This window comes from Chelonia mydas, chromosome 6 (genome assembly GCF_015237465.2).
Source record: "Chelonia mydas isolate rCheMyd1 chromosome 6, rCheMyd1.pri.v2, whole genome shotgun sequence".
Lineage (NCBI taxonomy): Eukaryota > Metazoa > Chordata > Testudines > Cheloniidae > Chelonia > Chelonia mydas.
This window is the reverse complement of record NC_051246.2, coordinates 107,599,328-107,622,001: the sequence shown is the minus strand read 5'-3', so window position 1 is coordinate 107,622,001 and position 22,674 is coordinate 107,599,328. Positions and strand designations below refer to the sequence as shown.

General features: G+C 40.0%; 1 long non-coding RNA gene across 1 annotated transcript; it reads left to right on the top strand.

The window, feature by feature from the left end:
- The first annotated feature begins 1,179 nt into the window (after positions 1-1,179).
- On the top strand, positions 1,180-21,709 carry LOC119566223. The gene is made up of 3 exons (XR_005225304.2): positions 1,180-1,314; positions 21,134-21,375; positions 21,558-21,709. It is a non-coding gene; the product is annotated as an uncharacterized LOC119566223 (long non-coding RNA).
- Positions 21,710-22,674: the final 965 nt, after the last annotated feature.

Below are 22,674 nucleotides of genomic sequence, written 5' to 3'. Positions count from 1 at the left end.
ATATATATATATATATATATATATTTCTTTTAAAATGGGAAATGTTTTCCCATGTCAAATCCAATTGGGCAAAGGCCTAAAGAAAGAATTGCCTATGATACTGATTATGCAGCATGGCTCCAAAGTAGCAAATCATAGTATCAGGCCACACTGATGCATGGTGTTCACTCACTGAGGTGAATATGATAGCTATATAGTGTAGTATGTTCTGTTGGATCTGCATTCCTGTGGGGATATTAGCATTTGGAATTGCATTGAAAAGTCATTCTTTAGCTCTCAAGGGCATGTGTCTGAACTTGTATGGAAGATCTCATCCTTGCATTTCCCAGTGATAAATGAGTATGGTGTAATGAAAATCACAATATTTTTTTATTGGCAGCCGTTATGCTGGCAAAATTTTATACTGCAAGCTCCTGCCACAAGGTAAAATGCATTCTATGCTCATTTCAATGTGGTCAGAATGTTATGGAGGTTAAAGCTGTCATAATGGAAATGTTTTAATAGTGTTTACTTTAATTAAGAGCCAGAGCTTAGCAGCTCCTCGACAATGCTTGAACTTTCAGTTTTGGGAGCTGGAGATGGATGTTAAAGTTATCCACTCTGTGCTATGGTTGAACAGAGATGGGGAAATGATAATATGCTAAATGCAGGCTTTTTTTTTAACCTTTGTGTGTTAGGAGTCCAGGAGAACGTACAGATGGGGAAGAGAGTTTCAAAGTCATATTAAATTTTTACAGGAAAATAAAATAATACTTTGCATCATCATCAATCATCAGAAGCACCACATTGGTTCTTCACAAAATGTATTGCCCTAGACCTGAGAAGCCTAAAGGACCTAACAGCTGTTAATTAATTCAATCTCATAACACCCTTGTGAATTAAATAGTAGCGCACCGTCAATTTTTAGGGTTATATTCTGCCATCCTTAGTAATGATAAATTCTGGTGAACAGTCCCACTGAAGTCAATGCAGCTACTCATAGGTATTACTAATTAGTAATAGTGCTGGAATTTGGCCTCTGATGAGTAAAACTGAGACACACAAGAACTACTCAGAAAATGAAACCATTTTTTCACATGCATTTTTGTAAGATATTTATCCCTTGTCTCATCAAAATTCAATGTTTTTATGAAAAATGTTGACCCCCTCCCGCTAATGGCTTGATTTTCAGAAGCTCACCAGCAAGCCCAGCCAAAGTCAACGGCAGCTGTGGCTGCTCAGCACTTTGGAAAACCAGGCTGTTAGTTAGTTGCCTAGGGCCACATCGTGAGTCAGTGGCACAGAACAGGAACGGAACTCACTGTTATCACTCAGGTAAGGCTAAATGCGGTGGGTTTAAGTGTTGTCTGGGATTGCTGAAATACTTTACGAACTATCCATCCCACTGCTTCCGAATGGATCTTTTTCAGGTAGATTGTCGAGAGAATCTATGTCCATGAGACCAAATTTTTTTAAGATGCTGACTATGCATAAGTAATACAAAGATTCCTTATCACCGGTTAAAGGAAGGAGATGAGGCTAGTTACTGCATTCATCTGTGATTAGACAGTTGTAAAAAGTGGTAAGAATTCTCTTTCTCTCTTCCAGGCTGGAAGTATAGAAGCAGACAGTAGATTAACTTATTGCCATCAATAAGAAATTCTCTCTTTTTGTCTCATAGGTAGCAGCTTAATATTTCACTACCAACACATCTTTTTTCATAATACTTGCAAAGCCTTTTGCCTCTAGTTCATCAGTTTAAACCTGGTACAGCTTGGTAGTAACTGAAAGTCATTACTTCTGGGTAGTTCATGTGAAATGGTGGATTTAGTCTTGTTCCTAATAAACATCCCAAACAACTGGGATTCTTGTTGGTAAATTCAACAGAATCATCAATGAGTGAATGGAGATGGAGGCTGGAATACACTTTCATCCTCAGACTCAAGGCATATCCATAGAGCAGTGCAGGGAAAGATGGCTTTTGTACTTGTTTTCTGGATAAACAGAGGACACCAGTTTCCAATCAGTAAATCTGATGCCTTTCACAGGCACTAATCATATTAAAATAATGTAAAGCAATGCTTTCTACTGAAGTTGTATTATTCAATATATCTGGGGAATGCATTTTCTTTTCATGATTTTTGTTTATACCCTGGCAGCAGAGAAAATGTGATTTCTTTGACTGATGGCTTGTTGCATTTGTGTGCATATTTAATCAACAATAGACTCAATATTTAAACAGCATATATATCTGTGGAGTCAGACACAGCCAAACTTTGCTGTTTGCTACACCAATATAAATCTGGAATAGCTTCACTGAAGTAAGTGGAGTTGCTTACTCTGGATTTTCACTGGTGTAACAAGGAGCAGAATCTGTCCTTAGTACATGACATAATTGCTCCCTTATCCAATGTATATACTAGAGAAGGCCCAAGATGAAATATCTGAATCTACTGTAGATCTGTCTAAGACAATTTAAAGAGAGGAAAGAAGAACTAAATTCCAGCTAAGTTAAAGCAAAGTATCAAAATGATTTTATTAAATTCATTTAATTGATTAGGGGCAGATTGTACCTGGAACTTATGTGGGTTTTGAGAGGGGTGAAAAGCACAGGGAACCTTGCATGGCCTGTGTGAGTGCCCACCATTGCATTCCTTGTGCTCAGGGGACAATAGAGCCTGCTACCTTCCTGCTCCCCATCCCTGAGACAAAAGGGAGCAAGGAGGAGGTGGTTGAAGGCCCTGCCACCTAACCAGTGGAGCAGGACTGACACAGTGGGGGCAGCAAGCTACAACCAGTGGGCTTCTTACCTCTGTATCCACAAGGCAGAATTCTTCCCCGAGGCACCACACCGCTCCTGATGTTCCTAAATTGGACAACTGAGCCCTTCATTTATTGGTTGATTTTGGAAGGGAACTGAAGCTGCATCGTGTAACATTTTCCCACATCCAAGCACATCAAGCGTTTTATAGTTCTGCTGCTCTACCATGCTTTTGTCGTTTCAGCTGTGGCTGATTCAATAAATGAATTTTATTCACTCCCAAGATTCACACTCAGCTATTCAATAACAGCTTTAATGAAATGTTTTCATTGTGACAAATAAAAAAAATATGGTAATGGGCATTGAGATATAAAACCCAGCTTCTATAATAAGGTCATTGAAACAAATCTAGCATGAAAGAAAGCAAGTACTCTGTGAAGTCCCAGCAGGAACTTAAGTGGAGGGTTTGAATTTTGAGAACTGGTTTGCATTTCTGACTAAAGTGAAACTTCTGTTCTCATCTTACCTAATCAGAGAATGTTTCGTACAGTTTCTAGTATCTGTGGATTCATGAGATACCGTTTCTGGGTCCAGATGTAGCAGGAGTTGAGTCTATTGATGTGGCTTCCATACACCAGGACGTTGCATGTTTAAGTGTGGACTAAGCAGTATTGCAAAAGTCTTAAAGTTAACCCTTTTCAGTAATGTGTGACTGTCCTTGAAACCAGAGCACAGATCTGGCACTGTTTCTTACTGGTAACCAAACACGCTTACCTCCAAACACACTCCCCTTTGGAACAGAAACTTTTGGACATATAAATGTGTGATAAAGTTTTGTTCAAGGACAGAGTGTCTGCATGTATACTTAGTAATACAGGTTGTAGTGTGGCGTTCACTAGTACATTTCTAAAAGGTCTTCAAGGCAAATCAAGATGAAAAAAATAGCACCCCTTCCACCAGAATCTGAAGGGTGAAAACACAAAGAAGAAGGAAGAAGGAAGGTGAGTATAATCAAGAATAATGGGTAGAAATTAAGCAAAAGAACATTTGGATGAATACCAGGAAAAATGCCTCTACAGTGAAGTCAATGAGACCGTGGAAAAGCCTTACAAGGAAAGGCTTGGAAGTCCCCCCATTATCTGACTGATTTAAAGCTAGAATGAGCACTGAAGCACTCAAGAATGTACTATAGGAAACAATCCTGCATTGACAGGTGGACGAATAAATTACTCCAATAGATCTTTTCCATTTGTGATTTTTATTATTCTAAGCCTGAAATCTTGCCATTTCCTGTATTCCTGTGTGCACAAGCAGGGTAATGTTTCAAATGCCAAGTCTGGGTATAATGGACCTAACTGTGAGAAGAGATGCTCTGCTCCTCCTACCCATGATCAGAGTTTGTGCAGCAGTTTTTCCCTTGTGTATCTGTGTTCTGTGCATGTCCTTGGTTCAAGGTTCCTTCAGCAGGAAATCAGAACAGGAACCGATTTATGCCCCCCCCTCACACAGAACAAGATCAATTCAATGAGTTTTTCTAACACTTTCTCCTCTCCCATCTCATTCTTAACCTAGTAGTCCTGAGACGTGTTATAATAATTGGGCCTACAAATTTACCTGAAGTGTAAGCTCCGTGGTAAAAAGTAAGTAAAAGTTCATAAATTGTCATAATAACCTGTTATGTAAAATTGTTTTTTTAATGTTAAAAAAACAAAACCAAAGATAGTAAATTAGTCCAAAGATAAAGGCCTACTAATATAATTCATAAACTGTGCTAAAAACATGCCTGGTAAACATAAACTATGCAAAACCAAATTTCCATGAACCAAAATTGCTGTGTCAAAAAGTAGAGCAAATTGGTAAACAAAAGAATAAAAGAATAAACTATTACACCCAACTCTCCCCGCTGGGATTCTTAGAAATAAAAACAACTTTGGGGAAAAAATTGGCAAAAAAAGCTGTCTGCCAACAACCACTGCAGCAAGTTTTATCATCATGGCTGTCACCTCCACCACGTCCTGGGACCCCGACCTTCTCTATCCTAATCCTAAAAAATATCCTGATCCAACAGGGCCAGAGGAAGGGACCCAGATGACAGTGCCACTGGCTCCAGCTAACTCCAGAATACCACCTGGGATGTGAGCCTGTGTCTCCCTTCTCCCCCATGTGCTCTTTTCCTTCCCTACCTTATTTCTTCTCTTTTCTTAATTTCTCATATTGCCTTCTGTCTAATAAGAGTCTGGATTAGTTGGCCAACACTGCTGTAAGCCTGTGACAAGAAAGAGGCAGCTATATCCAATGCCCTAAACAGCCCGATGCTGGTACAAGTTTGCTAGTCTTGGAGGTAAAAGTCAACGCCAGACATAGAAGCTGCATTTTCTAACTTTGCTGTTCTTTTCTCTGCTCTATTGTGTGTGTTTCTCTTGTTTTGGTGGTGGTGTTTTTTTCCCCAAGAAATAGTACTAAATTTTAACAACACAGAAATAACAGCAGCTTATCAACTGGCCAGCTCAACTAACTTCTTCTCTTTTCCCCCAAAATAACGGTTATTACTGCCTGTAAACTGTTAAACAAGCGGTGGGGGGAGGTTCCTTCTAAAAACTCTCTCCAGCTAAAGGGAATGGGGGGAAAGGAATGGCGTTAAAATAAAAGCCTTTTAGCAGACTTTACCTTTCAAATGCTTTAACTGTTTTTCTTTTTCGATATTTTTAATAAAAGGTTAAAAATAATGGTGTGTGCACCATGGTACTAAGCAGGCTGAAATCTCTGTGTAACAAACCTTGTTTAATGTTGGATGGATTCGGGGTCATGTTAACACCTTTTTATTCTTTGGGCCCATATATTCCATTTAAATTAATACAACAAAGGCTGCTCAAGTGGTACACCAGGAACGCTTCAGCGTCTTGTGGACCTCTTGGTTAATGGCTCTGTTCCTTCCTAAACATAAACAGAATTTAACTGATTAATTTCACATGGCTAAATCAAAACTTCTTGTTCATCCTCTGAAATCACCTCTTCTCCTCTCATCACTGTTGACAATAGCTGTATCCTGGGTGTCATATTCAACCCCTCCCTCACTCCTTTTTGCCCCATAGCACCCAGATCCTGTCAAAATCCTGCCACTGCTTCCAACAGTATATTTTTGTTTCAGCACAAACTCTTGCTAAAGTTCCTCATCCTCTCCCATCTTGATAAGTGCCACTTCCTTCTCTCTGGCCTCCATGGAACCCCAATTGCTCCCCTTCACACCCTACAAAATGTCACCTCATGTTCTGTGCTTCCATGCAGTCACTGAACCACATATCCGGCAGTGTGGGCTTGTGTCTCATTAGATATGCTCATATTGGATAATGCTCATGAGAGCCATCTTTTCATCTTCAAAACTCCATGCAAATCTTAACTAATTAATTCTAACACCCTTATGAACTTGCCCTGTTGCGGTAGAGGGATTAATATAAAGCCACACACAGGGTCAGTGGTAGGTCCAGAATTAGACCTCAGGAGTTCCTGGCCCCATTTCCTTTGCTCAGGTCTATAGCCCAGGCCTCTCTTAATGTGTGGTGTGAACCAGGCAGAGTAAACTCATTAATACGTGAACAGTATTGTTACAAGGATATAGATTCATAGATACTAAGGTCAAAAGGGACCATTATGATCATCTAGTCTGACCTGCTGCACAACGCAGGCCACAGAATTTCACCCACCCACTCCTGCGAAAAACCTCTCACCTATGTCTGAGCTATTGAAGTCCTCAAATCGTGGTTTAAAGACTTCAAGGAGCAGAGAATCCTCCAGCAAGTGACCCATGCCCCATGCTACAAAGGAAGGTGAAAAACCTCCAGGACCTCTTCCAATCTGCCCTGGAGGAAAATTCCTTCCCGACCCCAAATATGGCGATCAGCTAAACCCTGAGCATATGGGCAAGATTCACCAGCCAGATACTACAGAAAATTCTTTCCTGGGTAACTCAGATCCCACCCCATCTAATATCCCATCACAGGCCATTGAGCCTATTTACCATGAATAGTTAATTACCAAAACCATCTTATCCCATCATACCATCTCCTCCATAAACTTATAACATTTAATCTTAAAGCCAGATAGATCTTTTGCCCTTACTGCTTCCCTTGGAAGGCTATTTCAAAACTTCACTCTTCTGATGGTTAGAAACCTTCGTCTAATTTCAAATCTAAACTTCCTGGTGGCCAGTTTATATCCATTTGTTCTTGTGTCCACATTGGTACTGAGCTTAAATAATTCCTCTCCCTCTCCGGTATTTATCCCTCTGATATATTTATAGAGAGCAATCATATCTCCCCTCAACCTTCTTTTAGTTAGGCTAAACAAGCCAAGCTCCTTGAGTCTCCTTTCATAAGACAAGTTTTCCATTCCTCGGATCATCCTAGTAGCCCTTCTCTGTACCTGTTCCACTTTGAATTCATCCTTCTTAAACATGGGAGACCAGAACTGCACACAGTATTCCAGGTGAGGTCTCACCAGTGCCTTGTATAACGGTACTAAAACCTCCTTATCCCTACTGGGATACCTCTCCTGATGCATCCCAAGACCGTGTTAGCTTTTTTCACAGCCATATCACATTGGCGGCTCATAGTCATCCTATGATCAACCAATACTCCAAGGTCCTTCTCCTCCTCCGTTACTTCTAATTGATGCATCCCCAGCTTATAACTAAAATTCTTGTTATTAATCCCTAAATGCTTGACCTTACACTTCTCACTATTAAATTTCATCCTATTACTCCAGTCTACAAGGTCATCCAGATCCTCCTGTATGATATCCCTGTCATTCTCTAAATTGGCAATACCTCCCAGCTTTGTATCATCTGCAAACTTTATTAGCACACTCCCACTTTTTGTGCCGAGGTCAGTAATAAAAAGATTAAATAAGATTGGTCCCAAAACCGATCCTTGAGGAACTCCACTGGTAACCTCCCTCCAGCCTGACAGTTCACCTTTCAGTAGGACCCGTTGTAGTCTCCCTGTTAACCAATTCCTTATCCACCTTTCAATTTTCATATTGATCCCCATCTTTTCCAATTTAACTAATAATTCCCCATGTGGCACGGTATCAAATGCCTTACTGAAATCTAGGTAAATTAGATCCACTGCGTTTCCTTTGTCTAAAAAATCTGTCACTTTCTCAAAGAAGATCAGGTTGGTTTGGCATGATCTACCTTTTGTAAAACCATGTTGTATTTTGTCCCATTTACCATTGACTTCAATGTCCTTAACTACTTTCTCCTTCAAAATTTTTTCCAAGACCTTGCATACTACAGATGTCAAACTAATAGGCCTATAGTTACCCGGATAACCTTTTTTCCCTTTCTTAAAAATAGGAACTATGTTAGCAATTCTCCAATCATATGGTACAACCCCTGAGTTTACAGATTCATTAAAAATTCTTGCTTATGGGCTTGCAATTTCATGTGCCAATTTCTTTAATATTCTTGGAAGAAGATTATCTGGGCCCCCCGATTTAGTCCCATTAAGCTGTTTGAGTTTCGCTTCTACCTCAGATATGGTAATATCTACCTCCATATCCTCATTCCCATTTGTCATGCTATCATTATCCCTAAGATCCTCTTTAGCCTTATTAAAGACTGAGGCAAAGTATTTGTTTAGATATTGGGCCATGCCTAGATTATCCTTGACCTCCACTCCATCCTTAGTGTTTAGCAGTCCCACTTCTTCTTTCTTTGTTTTCTTCTTATTTATAAGACAGAACCTTTTACTATTGGTTTTAATTCCCTTTGCAAGGTGCAACTCTACTTGACTTTTAGCCTGTCTCACTTTATCCCTACATGTTCTGACCTCAATAAGGTAGCTTTCCTTGCTGATCCTGCCCATCTTTCACTCCCTGTATGCTTTCTGCTTTTTCTTAACCACCTCTCTGAGATGCTTGCTCATCCAGCTTGGTCTACAACTCCTGCCTATGAATTTTTTCCCCTTTCTTGGGATGCAGGCTTCCGATAGCTTCTGCAGCTTTGATTTAAAATAATCCCAGGCCTCCTCTACCTTTAGATCCATAAGTTCTTCAGTCCAATCCACTTCCCTAACTAATTTCCTTAATTTTTGAAAGTCAGCCCTTTTGAAATCAAAAACCCTAGTTGCAGATTTATTTTTGTTAATCCTTCCGTTCAGTTTGAACTGAATTAGCTCATGATCACTTGAACCAAGATTATCCCCTACAACCATTTCTTCTGTGAGGTCCTCACTACTCACCAAAACCAAATCTAAAATGGCATCCCCTCTAATCGGTTCAGCAACTACTTGATATCTTAGTTGTTATCATATTGGCTTATGGTAATTTGGGATAATGGAGGTAGTGATCATTATTACCATCCTGCCATGTACCCTTCAGAAACAGGGTTCTGTATCGAAGTATCAGCTACTAGGATACTGCTGTCAGCTGTGAACTGTGGGGAGTGGGTCAGGGGCATCTTCAGTTGAGTGCTCATCTTGTTGATATCTGAACCGCCATCCTGCTGTTAATTGTATTTTGTGAAAAAACAGAAGTGAAAAGCCCACAAATATACATCTCTCAAATGCCTATAGAGTGTCTGGAACGTATGTGAGCAGGTGTGCATAAGGCAACTGTTGAGCTCAACAGTTGTCTGATGCATGTGTTATTAATATGTGTCCCATTTTTTGCCTGTTTATGATCTAGCCAAATAATTGTACTGACATGGATGAGTATAGCAACTGTGTAAGAAATTGCAGCAAAAACAATAGTTTATTGTATTTAATTGTGTTCATTCAGATAGGCCCAGCTACTGATATTCTTACCTGTGTTGCGTAGCACCTTAATCCATGAGTAGTCCCATTGACTTCAGTGGGACTATCTGTAGCATAAGGGTAGCAGAATCTGGTCCTGATATATATGTAGATTTTGGTCCTGAGCTGCCAATCTGCTGCACATTCAGTTCTACCTAAACTGCAGGGAAACCAGATGATGCTGGAATGTGGGGAAAAGTTCCCAGGATATATAGTGAGATTATATCTGTCTTTGTGATTGAAGGCATATGTCCACCACATGTTACTCATATTCACAACTTGGGAGTCTGTTTAGATTTCCAATTATCGCTGCATTGCTAAATATCAGAAAGATAGGAAGAAGTCCAATATGGCTCCATCAGGATCTGTTTAATGACCTGAAAGTTAAAAAAAAGGAATCCTACAAAAAGTGGAAACATGGATGAATTGCTAAGCGGGAGTACAAAAGAATAGCAATGCATATAGGGACAAAATCAGAAAGGCTCGGGCACAAAATGAGTTACACCTAGCAAGACATATAAAAGGCAATAAGAAGAGGTTCTTTAAATACATTAGGAGAAGGAAAAAAGGTCCTCTACTTTGTGAGGAAGGAGAGCTAATAACTGATGACATCACAAAGGCTGAAGTGTTTAATGCCTATTTTGCTAAACTAAAAAGTTTAAAAGTGACTAGATGCTCCGCACAATCAATATTTACAAAAAGTGGGGAAGGAACACAAGCCAAAATAGGGAAAGAACAGGTTAAAGAATATTTAGATAAGTTGGAGGTATTCATGTCGGCAGGGTCTAATGAAATTCACTCTATGTTACTTAAGGAAATAGTTGGCACAATTTTGGAACCTTTAGTAGTTATCTTTGAGAACTCAAGGAGCATGAGTGAGAAGACTAGGGAAGGGCAAACATAGTACTTGTATTTTAAAAGGGGAACAAAGAGAACCAGGGGAATTATAGACCAATCAGCCTAATTTCAATACCTGGAAAGATAGTGGAACAAATTATTATCCATCAGTTTGTAAGTACCAAGAGGATAATGGGGTTATAAGTAATAGTCAACATGGATTTTTCAAGAACAACTCATGCCAAACCAACCCAATTTCCTTCTTTGTCAGCGTTATTGACCTAGTGAATGGGGAGGGGGGGAGGGCAGTCGTGAACATGATATATCTTGATTTCAGTAAGGCTTTTGATATAATCCCACATGACATTCTGATAAACAAATTAGGGAAATGTGGTCTAGATTAATTTACTGTAAGGTGAGTGCACAACTGGATGAAAGATTGGACTCATAGAGTAGTTATCAATGGTTTGTTGTCAAACTGGGAGGCCACATCTACAGGAATTCTACAGGGGTCAGTCCTGGGTCTGGTCCTATTCAATATTTTCATTAGTGACTTGAATAATGAAGTGGAGAGTATGCTTATGGAATCTGTTGATGACACCAAGCTGGGAGGGGTTGCAAGCACTTTGGAGGACAGGATTAGAATTCAAAACTACCTTGACATATTAAAGAATTGATCTGAAATCGACAAGATGAAATTCAATAATGACACGTGCACTGTACTATACTTAGGAAGGAAAAAATGAAATGCACAATTACAAAATGGGAAGATCTGGCTAGGTGGCAATACTGCTAAAAACAACTTGGGGGTTATAGAGGAGCACAAACTGAATATAAATCAGCAATGTGATGCAGTGGTGAAAAAGACTAATATCATCCTGGGGTGTATTAACAGTAATGCTGCATGTAAGACACAGGAATTAATGTCCTACTTTACTCAGAGGCCTCAGCTGGAGTACTGTGTCCAATAATGGGCACCACATTTTAGGAAAGATGTGAATAAATTGGAACAATAAAAACACTGGATATATTTAGTCTTGAGCAAAGAAAATGGAGCGGGAACCTGATTAACAGCCTTCAAATATGGAAAGAGCTGTTATAAACAGGACTGTGATCAATTGTTCTCCATGTTCACTGAAGGTAGGAAAAGAAGTAATGGACTTAATTTGCAACAAGGGAAAATTAGGTTAGTTATTAGGAAAAACTTTCTAACTATAAAGGTAGTTAAGCTCTGGAATAGGCTTCCAAGGGAGGTTGTGGAATCCTTATCATTGGAGGTTTTTAAGAACAGGTTGGACAAACACCTGTCAGGGATGGTCTAAGTTCACTGGGTCCTGCCTCAGTGCATGGAGGCTGGACCTGACGATCTCTCAAGATCCTTTCCAGCCCTATATTTCTATGATTATATGATGCTTTCATCATCAGTAGCCAGGTTGGCTATTTTTCATTTACATCTGGTCGGGAGGTTGCAACTTCATCTTCTGGATGCAGACCTCATCATGCCGTTGTCACCTCCAGATGAGATTAATGCAATGTACTCCACTTTACAGTTTAGATCTATTTGGATGCTTAAACAGGTGCAGAATGCAGGAGCTCATTTATTATGGGGTATGTCTCCTCCTAGCATATTACACCCACTGTTGTGTGACCTGCTGTTGTGTTATTGTAGGTGGAGTCTAATGTGTTGGCTTTGACCTATGAAACTCCAACTGGTTTGGAACATACTTACTTGAGAGACTGCCTCCCTCCCTGCACCATACTGCAGCAGCTGAGATCAGTGGAGGCACGCAACCTGGAGAGTCCTCAACATAAGAGAGGGAGTTGTGGCAGGGTGTTCTCAGCAAATGCCACTGAAGTTTGGAACTTGCTCCCACCCTGGTCCAAAATAACTCAAACGTGCTAATTTGAGAGCACACGAAAAACACTAACCTTCTTATTGGGGGCATTTGCAACAGGGGTTTGCTTGAGGGACAATATTTAGAGAGGGTTGCTGTAAGATAGTTTAGTTAGTACTGCTGCTGTATTTGTCTGCATATCTGGATTTGTCTATATCCATCATTAATGCAAGGCGAAGCAGGCAGATTTGTTCATGGAAATAATGTGCCCCAAAAATGTTGTAGGCACTTATCTGCAAATGTATTTCATTGCTTATGAAGAAATGCTACTACTCAGCTCATCTGTCTTATTCAGACAGAGAGCCAGTGATTCAGAAGCATGGCAAACAAGTGTAGCTGCTCAGGTGTGTGAAACATCATTTCCTGACTATTAAAGTATTTTGTCCTGATGCATAATGAATTCCACTAATTACCTCTTTTGCTATTGAACCATAATCACTTTTCAATATTCTAATGGGACATTCTGTTGACATGTTCTTCTGGGTCACCAAGTGTTTCTTCATACAGATTTTGCATTTGCAGCAGAAGCAATCCTGACACTTATGACCATGCTGCAGTTTTCATGCAGTCTAGCACATTGTCAGCTTGGTTGTGTGCTCCAGCCACCCTCAACATGTGGCTTATTTGTCTGCTACACTACATATCATATGCTGGGGTGGCCAAACTTACTGACCCTCTCAGCTGCATACAACTATCTTCAGAATTTCAAGAGTCAGGGTATGCCTGCTGGAGCTTGGGGCTTCAGCTCCATGAGAGACGCCTGCCAGGGCTCAAGGCTTCAGCTCCACTCCTGCTGAAGTTCCAAATCCCACCAGGCACACATCGCAGGACTGAAGCCCTGAGACCATCCTCACCGCTGGGCAGAAGCCACTACCCCACCACCCCACTGCAAGGCAGAGGTCCCAAGCTCACCCCCCCAGGTCTGGAAGGTGGAGAATCGGGTGGGGCTCCATGAGCCGCACTTTAACTGTAAAAGAGCCTCATGTGACTTGCAAGCCACAGTTTGGCCATCCCTATCATATGCTAATGTCTCCTTCAGAAAATACCTCCAAAGCCCCAGTGAGTAGTGTGGTAATTCAGCACTTACTTAGAATTACTGTAGACTGGGATATAACACTTACTTTAATAAAAGAATTTGCAGAACTTGTGATCAATCTGTTTATTGCATTGAAACAGCTAAACAAAACCAGGAACAAAATATAAAGTGTGTGCCATCAGAACTCCCTGGATTCCTAACTAACAATATGGTTTGCTATGACTTATCACCAACAGGCTCCATCCCACTATCACTGCCTCCTGGAGAGAAGGGGAGGTTTGCTGTTCTTCCCCCTAGCCTCCAAAGAGTTTTAGCTGACGGTTGCTCTCCTCACTCTTGGCCTCTACAGAGGCACTCTGCTGGCTGGTTCCTCTTGTTCTGATTCCACAGACAGGGCCTAGACCCAGCCACTCCTCATGCTCCATCTCCAGCTTCCAATTGTTATAGTGAAAGTGGGCTGCTGCAGGCCCCACAGTGTTCATAGATCCCTGGGCTCCAAAGCCAGAAGAAACCATTGTGATCATCTAGTCTGACCTCCTGTACAGCTCAGGCCATAGAACTTCCCCCAAAAGAATTCCCAAAGCAGATCTTTTAGAAAAAAACATCCAATCTTGATTTAAAAATTGTCAGTGATAGATACTCCACCCTGATCCAATTGTTAATTACTCTCACTGTCAAAAATTTACACATTATTTCCAGTCTGAATTTGTCTAGCTTTAACTTCCAGCCATTGGATTGGGTTATACCTTTCTCTGCTAGACTGAAGAGACCATTTTTAAATATTTGCTCCCCATGTAGATACTGACAGACTGTAATCAAGTCACCCCTGAACCTTTTTGTTAAGCTAAATAGATTGCATTCCTGGAGTCTCGCACTATAAGGCTTGTTTTCTCATCCTTTAATTGTTCTTCTAGCTTTTCTCTGCTCTTTCTGCAATTTATCAGCATGCTTCTTGAATTGTGGGCCCCCAAACTGGACACAGTATTCCACCACCAGTCACACTAGTGCCAAATACAGAGGTAAAATAACCTCTCTATGCCTACTTGAGATTCCCCTGTTTATGCATCTAAGGATTGCAGTGGCTTTTTTGTTCTTATATGTATACATTTACATTTAGCCACATGAAAACACATATTGCTTGCTTTTGCCCAACTCACCAACTATTGCAAATCGCTTTGTATCAGTGACATGTCCTCTTCATTATTTGCTACTCTCCTATGCTGGTATGGTGTCCCCACCCTCTGTTTGCCAGAAGTGGGGAATGGGTGACAGGGGATGGATCACTTGATGATTCCCTGTTCTGTTCATTGCCTCTGGGGCACCTGGCATTGGCCGCTGTCGGAAGACAGGATACGGGCTACATTGGTCTGACACAGTGTGGCCGCTCTTATGTTCTTTTGTCTGCTAAATTTCAGCCTGCTGCCCAATGACTGGTAGCTCACTCCCAGGAAGAACCTTGGATTTGCTGACACCCCCTCAGATGCTCTAGGTGGAGCCGTTAAGCAGCCAGTCATACTCAAAAAGCCAGAAGAGAATCAGCCAGGTTGCTCCTGAAACCTTTTAGAAGGAAGAGCAGGGAAAGGAGAGCTTCCTGAGAAGGGTTTGAGTCTGCTGGAGGGTCAGAGGCTTGAGTGTGGGGAATCCCAGGGTCTGTTGCCTAGAGGGGTCCAAGAGTGGGAAGGGAACATCTGTGGGGTGGAAAGGAGCCTGCAGACTGCTGAAGAACTGGTTTTGCAATGGAACTCTAAGCCATGTGACTTTTGCCTGGTTTTGCTTTGAATGGGAATGTCATTGCATCTGCCTGTCTGTGTATCCACGTCAGCTTCTAAAGTGCCCATCTCCTTATAGCCAGTTGCCATTGTTTGGAAGCAAAGTACTCTATTCATTCATAGATTTTTAAGGCCTGAATGGACCATTAGATCAACTAATCTGACCTCTGGTCTATCGTGGGCCGTACAATGTCACCCATTTACTCCCGAATGTGAAAGCATAGTGCATAGTCATTAGTTCATCCCTTGCACACCAGGGAGTGCTGCATAATTTAATAAATAAAAATAAAGTGTACCTAAATGGCACCTCAGTATAAAGCGAAGCTGAATTCACATTGATATATTATTGTTCCACTGAGAATTTCAGGCATTTGCTGGAAAGTTTAATGCAAGCTTTGAAATTTGGAGAGTGCGCTTCTTTCAGTTCGAAATCCTCCATTTCTCATCATGAACTTCTCAGAAACCATTAACATGTTTTATTTAAAGTAATAAGCTCTGAAGAAGGGGATGTAGCCATGAAATAATGGCCTTTGTGAAATCACTAGATGTACTGAGGTGAATCCATGGGTACTCAACATAATGACAGGATCATCAGCTAATGCCTACTTTTATAGCGTTTTAATATTCTAATCACTTTTCCAAGAAAGAATCTTTATATTTAAAGTGTTAGAGCCAAAAATGTTAAAATAATATTATTTTACTCTACAAGTCTTGTCGACAATTAGTTTTAATAGAAATTAATGCTCTGGTCTGATTCACTGAAAGACTTTCTACTAAAAGAATTACAAACCCTGGACCTTGCTCGTTATATGTCCAATTGGACATCTCTTTGTCAAAGTCCTCAGGTTCACCTGCTTGTTCTAATCAGATTGGCAAAGGAGCACTCACCAGCCATCCTCTCTTGCAGATGGGAACTCATTGGCCAAGAGGACTAGTTCAAAGGAGACCATGGGAGAGTGTTCTTTTTCCCCATGTATATCCTGTGCATGTAGCCAAGCTACTCAGCCTGTGCTCCAGTCTCAGGCTATGTCCCTACAAGGTGCTGTATCTAATATATGACAAATTAGTACATTTTTGAAGAGGTAGCTTCCCTGGCACTGTTTCTCCCAGACTTTCTCACAAGCCTTCAAGCACACATATAGCACACATAAAGTAGTGACCTGCCTCTGGTTAAAAAGAGCTGCTTGGGATTCTCTTCAGAAATGTTTCCAGATTGGCTAGATGCAAAGAAACATGAGGAGGCATCAAGCTAAACTTCTGCAAGTACCAGGTCCCCAATCAGATGCCATGAACCCCGTCCCCCTTTAGGTCAACTGACGACTGAGTGAATTTATCATGTCATTTTGGAGCTCATGAGGACATAGAAGATTTATAAAACCTGCAGCGCCCTTGTTCCATAGCTCAAAGAAAAGGACCGTATGTGGGTGTATGTATACATGTATACTGTACTAAAGATACATGGCTATTGTGGCCATATACACTCAAATATAATCATATAGTGGATGTGCAGATCTTTGCTGGTTGTTATTTCAGACTGGATATAGTCTACAGACATGCTTGGTATGGTAGTAAGGGTTTTACTGTACTTGTAATGCTATCAAGATCTGAGAGTCAGTATATTAAAGTAAGCAAGAAACATAACGATATTCAAGTTATATTTTCCACTTGAACCAGCAATGAGATTGTGCATTTCTAAGCCACAACACACATAAAATCCTTGGAAAGTAAAAGCAACCAACAGTGCATACTGGGATGTCAGTGATCCTTAAAGCCTAGGTGTAGATTTACAGAGAAGATAAATACTGTACTATTATTAGACAGCATGTAATAGCCTGACACATGGATCCTATGTCAGATTTCTGCAGAGGCTTACCCTCTGAAAGACAGTATGAAAACTTCTTAAGAGAGACAAAGAATCAGAAGGAGACAGTGTTCTGAACAGAAAGGCAGCCAAACCAACCACATGACTCAATAGTAACCTCACAATTAGAGCAAGACATATAACTGAGTTTTTTGGGTAGCTGACAGTTCTGAAAAACTTTAAAAAAAACCAGTTTGGATTGAACCAGATCTGAAATTTTTTGGAATTGTTGGCGAACTGAAAAAAGTCTGGTTTGGGTCAAACCAAAACCATTTGTTTCTAGGCATTTTTAAAGGGCTGGATTCACAAAACAGTCAGAGGAGGAGGATGACACTTGCCTTTATAACTTATAAACGCGCGATTAGCGTACTCGCCAGGATGTGGGAGACCCGGATTCAGTCCCCTTTGTGCCTCCTTTGGAGCAGAGATTTGAACTTGTGTCTTCCTCCTCCCGCCACTACCAATTTTTTGGGGCCAAAAATATTCAGCAGATGTGTCAAATTTTGCGAATAGTTCTGGGCTGACCAAAAGTACATTTTTTGTCATATAAACCATTCATCCAAAAAAATTCACCAGCTCTACCCACAATGGACCCTGATTAGGAACTCTGGAAATATTAGGGACCCAAAGAAATTCACAAGTCCCAGCCAGGTCTTTCCTGGTAGATATAGGAGAGAGAAATACTGTCAGCTTGTGCTGTAGTCTGCCCTGCATTTCAAATTCACCCATTTATACCTATGAAAGCCTATCCCAAATGCTTAAATATTTGTTCTGTCCCTTGTTCAGCTTCAATCCATGATGACTTCCTGTTTTTGAATTAGCGACTGTTTTGAACATGACATCCATTTTTTTTCCCACAATTTGTGATGGGATTTCCCAGTTTTCCTTATGACCAGAACTAGGGAGGTCCTGAGAGCTTCTAGTGAGATGCCAAGTGCATTCTGCTCCTTTTCCACCCAGTAGGTATTAAGAAAACTCAGCACCTTGCAGAATCAGTCCCTTAATCTGTTAAAAACACTATATAAGAGATAGGTATTGTTTTCACTGCATATATCATTCATCTAAAGATTTTGTGTGCTTTATACTTTACAGCTGGCCAAGCATTGTACCGATAATGTCACTGTAATCTCTGTAGTCCTCTATCGATCAATCTATATGGCCTGCTCATAAATCAAAGAACCAGCTTTGCATTTATTTCAAAAAAAGATATTCATTTCATGATCATTACACACTACTTCTGTATTATACATTGTGCTTCATTTTAGACTATAGTCTCTCTCTTCAGCATGTCTCATTGTATTGTTTTTCTGCACTGAGTTCAATAAGTCATTTATCCACCCATAAACTTACTTTGTGTACTGTGATCCTCTGCATTTTCTGCTTCTTCCCAATTTTGTATGATCAATAGGTACTGTTTCTTTAAATCATTTTTCCTAATAATCTATATTTGTTTTATAATCTCTCCAAATACACTCATGACCTTTTGTTCTCTTTTTACTAGTTTGTTTATTTTTTTTAATCTTACCATGTGGATTCAATTGTGCAAACTTTTTATGTTGGTGAGCACTTGCACAAAAACATAAAAGTTGCTGGGTGTAGTAGTGTGTGAGTATAGTGTTCAGCAAAGCGAGCACAGGTTCCACAATCTGGCTCTGTGTGCCATGATCTCCCTGTAGTCTTTTAACTACCTTTTTTCAAAACACAGCAGGCCAGATTCTGGTACCCTTATTTGTTCTGAGTAGCATCTTACTCAAAGCAATGTTTCATTGACTCCAGTGGGTGCAGTAAGATACAATTCAGCATGAGGAAAGGTATGTGAAGCTGGCCCTTAGTAAGAATTTTGAATGTAAAAATTATCAACTCCTACAAATTATTCATAAAGGACCAGATTGGTGAGAGGCTTACCTGATATGTAGTATGATTGACTTGATTGTGAACTGTAAAGGGCTTGCAGTCTGGCCCATTTGTTAATTTGTTAAATTCACATTTGTGAAGAAAGCCAGTGCAAGCCCTCTGCCCTACTTAGACACTAGCTGGAGGATTTAAATGGGGCCTATCTAATGGGGCATAGACCTTTTCTCCCACACCGTACCATGTGAAAAAATCATCCTGGTACGGTAGCTGCAGGACCCTATATATTACCTCTTTCCACTGAGTGTTGCAGTCTTATCCCTTATCGATGTTCCCCATAACTGAAGTTAGAATGATGTTGTTATTCATTATGTCATTTCTTGGAACCACTAACGAACTACAAACCTGGACAAATATATTTCACAGTTAGGTTCTGAGGACTATGGTGGTCAGCCAGGCCTCTCACATAGTCAGAGCTGCAGATCCCACAATTTGAAAGTGGTTTAAAAGGTGGAGAGAGATAAAGAGAAGGAATACTTTGAGGTTTTGTTATTTGCAGTTGGCAGATGCTTGTTTGCAAAGACCTAATCTGACAAGGTACTGAGCCTCTCCTATGAGGTGCTGAATTCCCCCATCTCACATTCTCTCAAAGGCGGCACTCAGCCCATTGAAGGATTGGGCCTACTATTTGCTATATTCAAGATTTACAAATTGCATATTGTTATAGAGTAAATACATTTTATATTTGTCTTTGGTTGAAAGTGTCTGTTTGGTGGGCTATGTAAATCTTACTCATGATGAGTAGCAGTACCTTACTGTGCAAATAATCCAACTGACTAGTAAGTGGTGCTATAAGCTTCAATATACATAGTATCAATAAGACAGTGTTGCAAACAGATTATTACTAGTGCTTCAATTAGAAATGTTTGGGGGCAAAAAAATCCCCTGTGGAAAATTCTGGCTTTTCATCAACAGACCAAACATCAAAATTTTTCAAACAACTATTTTTGGTTTTTCAATGAAAAGTCGACATTGCCTATGGAAAGCAGAGACATGTCATGAGAAAATTCATTTAGTAAAAAAATTCATAAATTTCTGTTGAAAAACAATTTAATAAAAATAGGAAGTCTTGACTATGTGAAATAAGAAAAATGGATCCATGAATTAAGTAATATAAACACATTACTTCTCAAATTGATCCTTCATTTCTTGGTGTGAAAACAGATGAACTCTGGGAAGACTAAAAAGAGTTCATCTCACTCTCTCGCTCTAGCCAAAGTTCAGGCCATCACTGAGGAACCCAGAGAAAATCCACAAATTGTCCTCTTCAGTCAGATAGAGGACAAATGGCCTATGAGTAGATGACTATGAGGGTGGGGAAGTCAATGATAGTTGAGAGCTCTCAGCGACCTACAGGATCAAGATCAGGCTATGAAATAGGAAATTCTCACAGTACCTGACCCAGCCCAACTGATGTCAATGAGCATCATATCAGGCCAATAGGAATCACATGAAAGACAAATTATAGTCAAAGTAAATAAAAACATCTCAGGGCTCTGTTGATGTCACCACATATTCAGTCCTTATTCTCAATGGTCTTGATGCTATCAGAGCTTCCTGAAATAACAATTTCCTTATTATTATTTCCCTATAAAGATACTGAGCCAAATTCTACCCTCATTTATCTCAAAGAACTCCACTGACGTCAACAAACGTAGAATTTGGCTATGTCTATTCTTATCTTTCTCTCTCTATACACTAATGAACAATGGTTTTATTATTACTATTTATTGCTGTGATGGTCAGGTTAGGAGAGCTCATTCTTTTAATTAGCTAGCTGCATGATTTTTAAGAATGTGACTGCACAGTTGTTTAAAAAAGTATCAGGGCATCTGAGATTTGATGGGCAGAAGGAACCATTGTGATCATCTAGTCTGCATAACACAGGCCATTGGACTTCCCTGAATTAATTACTGCTTCAAGTCCAATAGCTGTGGTTGAAGTAAAGCAGATCTTTTAGAAAAACATAACTCTTGGTTTGAAGATTTCCAGTGATGGAGAATCAACCAATGTTTAATTATACTTACAAATTGCATCATATTTCTAGTCCGAATTAGTCTAGCTGCACCTTCCAGCCACTGGCTCGTTTTACCCTTTTTCTGCTAGATTGAAGAGTCCTCATCAGATTTCTGTTCTCCATATAGGTATTCATAAACTGTGATCAAATTACCCCTTAATCTTCTCTTTGATAAGCTAAATAGATTGAGCTCCTTGAGTTCTCTCACTCAAAGGTATTTTTGCAATCTTTTAATCATTCTCGTGTTTCTTCTCTGAACCCTCTCCACTTTTTCAGCACCCTTCTTGAATTGTGGACAGCAGCACTGGACACAGTATTCCAGCAGCACTTGACCAGTGTCATATACAAAGGACATATAACCTCTCTTCTCCTATGCAAGATTCCTATTTATACATTCAAGGATCACATTAGCCCTTTTGGACGTTGTGTCGCAATGGGGGCTCGTATTCAGCTGATTATCCACCATGACCCCCAAGTCTTTTTCAGAGTCACTGCTTTCCAGGATAGTCCCCCATCTTGTAAGTATGGCCAGCATTCTAGATGACCTTACATTTGACCATGTTAAAACTCATATTGTTTACTTGTGTCCAGTTTACCAACCAATCCAAATCAATGACGTGTCCTCTTCATTATTTACCACTTCCCCAATCTTTTGTCTGCTGCAAACGTTATCAATAATGATTTTGTGGTTTTTTTCCAGGTTATTGATAAAAATTTTAAACAGCATAGCACCAAGAACAAATCCCTTCAGAACCTCATTCGAAACATGCCCTCCTGATGAATTTCCATTTACTATTACATTTTGAAACCTATCCGTTAACTAGTTTTTAATCCATTTGTGCCATGTTGATTTTCTTCAATCTGAATAATAAAAGAATAAAAAAGGAAAATGTATGATGACCCCATGTTTTTCTGATAAGCATACAAAGGCAAATGTATTACTAATTATGATTATTTTATTATTAAATGTATTTGCATTGAGGTAGTACTCAGAGGTGCCAGTCAGGATTGGTGCCACATGCTGTATAAACACAAACATCTTTCAGATTGAAAAAATATCTGCTGATTAGAGAACCCAGGCCTACGTATAGCTCCTGTGCTCCACAGGTTCCTCTTTGAATCACCTGATTTGTACATCTCTATATAAATCTGAATGGAGCCCGTCTGTAAAGTGATGTACCCTAGAAATTTTTAGCACCACCACGTCTAACTGGAGTCTTAAATAAAAGCATGATAAATGTTGCTTTACTTTCCATTTCATGGGGAGAACAGGGAAGAACAGAAAAGAAAGAAAACACACACACATACTATCCTCTTGGGTCCCGCTCAATTAAAAACTGATATTTGTTTGAAGTACTTCTTTGAGAAATCCCAGTGTGACTGAGGCTATTACGAAAGCTTTTGTTTACATGCGTTAAATTACAACAGTTTTCCAAGAAATGTGTTTTCATTCAGTTATTTACTCTCAAAAACAGGTTTCTTGAGACCAGGGAAAAATGCTGCCCACAACCATATGGAATCTTCTGACCACCACAGCTTCCCCTCAGAAGTTTCCTCTATCCATCATTTGCAAATGCAAATCACACTGACTGTGTAACACTTTCCAAAGAATAGAATGTATGTGGAGGCCAGTGTACAAGAGAAATGAATACTTTCCCCTCTCCCCCACGAAAATGAACTATACATGGCACTTGGAGGGCAGTTAGCTGAACTAAAATAGTATCAGTGGTTAGATGAGACTGGAAAAGATTGAGTCCTCGGGATGCAGCTGACTCCAAACATTTAGTGGTCACAGCTATTAAACAATGCCAGTAAAT